This window comes from Orycteropus afer, unplaced genomic scaffold (genome assembly GCF_000298275.1).
Source record: "Orycteropus afer afer isolate SDZICR_OR568_19922 unplaced genomic scaffold, OryAfe1.0 scaffold00359, whole genome shotgun sequence".
Lineage (NCBI taxonomy): Eukaryota > Metazoa > Chordata > Mammalia > Tubulidentata > Orycteropodidae > Orycteropus > Orycteropus afer.
This window is the reverse complement of record NW_006921946.1, coordinates 935,798-939,786: the sequence shown is the minus strand read 5'-3', so window position 1 is coordinate 939,786 and position 3,989 is coordinate 935,798.

Below are 3,989 nucleotides of genomic sequence, written 5' to 3'. Positions count from 1 at the left end.
ACAATCATGGGAGAAGTAAGGGCTGCTTATGCACAGGGAGACAGCTCAGGTGGCAGGAGAGTATGGAGGGATGGACACTGGGAAGAGGTAACTATAGGGAGGAAGTGGGAGGGGAGCTATTGCATTGTGGTAAACTGTGGTCAATGACATGCGACAATGTATAGGTGAACTGCTGTATGGAAAGTGAATTTGCTCTGTAAATCCTCACCCAAATCAAAATTAAATTAAATTAAAAAAAAAAAAAATTATGTGATGACACCTACAAGGTAAGCTGTATTAAATTAGTAACTTCTGAATTCTTTTATTTCTTGTGATCTAAGTATTCTATAAAGACTCCTGGTGGCACAGTGGTTAAGAACTCAGCTGCCAACCAAAATGTCAGCAGTTCTAACCCACTCAGCAGCTCTGTGGGAGAAAGATGTGGCAGTCTGATTCCATAAAAATTTCAGTCTTGGAAACCCCATGGGGCACTTCTACTCTGTCCTATAAGGTTGCTATGAGTTGAAATCGACCTCAATGGCAATAGGTTTGGGGAGCTGTTGTTAAGTATTTTGTAATCACACACACACACACACACACATACATGGATAGTGAAGTGGATTTATAGGCAGAGCTGAAGGCCAGGCCACAGTGTCAGTGAGGATATTGAGTTGCTCTGATAACGTAGTGCCGAAAGCACTGGACTGCTAACCAGAAGGCTGGCAATTCAAACCCACCAGCCACTCCTCAGAAGGAAGGTTGGGCAATCTACTTCCATAGAGATACCGCCTTAAAAATCCAAGGAGGGGTCGCTATGAGTCGGGTCCAACTCAACGGCACATAACAACAACAACAGCAACAGATAATGGTAGGGTGACAGGGAGCAGCAGCAGACAGGGCCACCAGGAACAGGTAGGTGGAAGCCCAGGAAGTGACCGGAATGCTTGGAATAGCTGAGGGAGATGAACTTTTCTGTCGGTTTGTCGTACTGTGGTGGCTTGTGTGTTGCTGTGAGGCTGGAGGCTGGGCCAGCAGGGATTGGTTTTCATGGAGCTTCCAGACTCAGACAGACGGGGAAGAAGGAAGAGTCCATCCACTTCTCAAAGAATTGGCTAGTGAAAACCTTATGAATAGTAGTGACAGACTGTCTGATATGTTACTGGAAAATTTTATGAATAGCATTGAAACATTGTCCAATACAATGCCAGAAGATGAGCCCCTCAGCTCAGAAGGCACTCAAAATATGCCTGGGAAAGAGCTGCCTCATCAGAGTAGAGCCTACCTCAATGATATGGGTAAATTAGAGTTTTCAGGGCCTCAATTTGCTGAAGTGGCACTACTCAATATGAGAAGGAACAGCTGCAAACATCCATTGATAATCGGAACAAGGAATGTACGAAGTATGAATCCAGGAAAATTGGAAGTTGTCAAAAATGAAATGGAACTCATAAAGATTGGTATCTTAGGCATCAGTGAGCTGAAATGGACCAGTTTTGGCCATTTTGAATCAGATAACCATATGATCTACTATGCCGGAAATGACAATTTGAAGAGGAATGGCATAGCATTAATCATCACAAAGAGTGTTTCAAGATCTATCCTGAAGTACAATGCTGTCAGTGATAGAATAACATCCATATGCCTACAAGGAAAACCAGTTAATACTATTATTCAAATTTATGCACCAACCATCAAAGCCAAAGATGAGGAAATTGAAGATTTTTACCAACTTCTGCAGTCTGAAATTGATCAAGCATGCAATCAATATGTACTGATTATCACTGGTGACTGGAATGCAGAAGTTGGAAAGAAAGAAGAATCACTAATAGTTGGAAAATTTGGCCTTAAAGATAGAAATAATGTCAGAGATTGCATGATAGAATTTTGCAAGACTAATGACTTATGCATTGCAAATACCTTTTTTCAACAACACAAACAGCAGCTATACAAGTGGCCTTCACCAGATAGAGAACACAGGAATGAGATTGACTACATCTGTGACAAGAGGTAATGAAGATGCTCAGTGTCTTCAACCACAACAAGGCCAGGAGCTGATTGTGGAACAGATCATCAACTGCTCATTTGCAAGTTCACCTTGAAGTTGAAGACAATTAAAACATGTCCACCAGAGCCAAAATATGACCATGATAATATGCCTCCTGAATTTAGAGACTACTTAAAGAATAGATTTGATACATTGAACACCAGTGACCGAAAACTAGAAGAACTGTGGGATGACATCAAGCACATCATCCATTAAGAAAGCAAAAGGTCATCATTAAAGAGACAGGAAAGGAAGAAAAGAGAAAATGGATGTCAGAAGAGACTTTGCAACTTTCCCTTGAATGGAGAGTAGCTAAAGCAAATTGAAAAAATGACAAGATAAAAGAGCTGAAGAGAAGATTTCAAAGAGCAGCTCGAGAAGACAGTTAATTATTATAACGAAATGTGCAAAGACATGGAATTGGAAAGCCAAAAGGAAAAACATGCTCGACATTTCTCAAGCTGAAAGAACTGAAGAGGAAATGTAAGCCTCAAATTGCAATATTGAAAGATTCTATGCTAACCAGAAGGCTGGCAGTTCAAAGCCACCAGCCACTCCTCGGAAGGAACCTCGGTCTGCTTCCATAGTGATACTACCTTGGAAACCCAAGGAGGGGTTGCTATGAGTTGGTTCCAACTCGACAGCACATAACAACAACAACATGAGCAATATATTGAATGACGCAGGAAACATCAACAGAAGATGGAAGGAATACACAGAGTCACTGTACCAAAAAGAACTGATCGATCTTCATCCATTTCAGGAAGTGGCATATGATCTAGAACCAATGGTAATGAAGGAAGAAGTCAGACCTTCACGGAGGAAAGTGGCAAAGAACGAGGCTCCAGGAATTGACGGGATACACATTGAGATGTTTCAACAAATGGATGCTGCACTAGAGCCGCTCACTTGGCTATGCCAGGAGATTTGGAAAACAGCTACCTGGCCACCAGACTGGAAAAGATCCATATTTGTACCCATTTCAAAGAATGGTGATCCCACAGAATGTAGAAATTATCCAACAATATCATTAATATTACACACAAGTAAAATCTTACTGAAGATAATTCAAAAATGGATGGTGCAGTATATTGACAGAGAACTTCCAGAGGTGCAAGCTGTATTCAGAAGAGGATGTGGAATGAGGGATATCATTGCTGATGTGAGATGGATCTTGACTGAAAGCAAAGAATACCAGAAAGATGTTTACTTGTGTTTTATTGACTTTGCAAAAGCATTCTATTTTATGGATCATAACAAATTATGGATAACATTGAGAAGAATGGGAATTCCAGAACACTTAATTGTGCTCATGAGGAACTTAGAGTTTCCTCAGACCAGGAGGCTGTCATTTGAACAGAACAAAGGGACACTGCATGGTTTAAAATCAAGAAGAGAGTGTATCAGGGTTGTATCCTTTCACCATATTTATTCAATCTGTATGCTGAACAAATAATCCAAGAAGCTGGACTACATGAAGAAGAACATGGCATCGGGACTGGAGGAAGACTCTTTAACAACCTCCATTATGCAGACGACACAACTTTGCTCTCTGAAAGTGAGGATGACTTGAAACACTTACTAATGAAGATTGAAGACTACAGTCTGCAGTATGGATTACACCTCAATATAAAGAAAAAAATCCTCACCACAAGACCTGTAAGGAGCATCATGATAAATGGAGAAAAGATTGGCATTGTCAAAGAATTCATATGACTTGGTTCTACAATCAACACCTATGGAAGCAGCAGTCAAGATATCAGACATTGTATAGCATTGGGCAAATCTGTTGCAAAGGACCTCTTTCAAGTGCTGAAGAGCAAAAATGTTTCCTTGAAGACTAAGGTGTGCTTGACACAAGCCATGGTGTTTTCATTTGCCTCATATGCATGTGAGAGCTTGACAATGAAAAAGGAAGACTGAAGAAGAGTTAATGCTCTTGAGTTGTGGTGCTGGTGAAGAATGC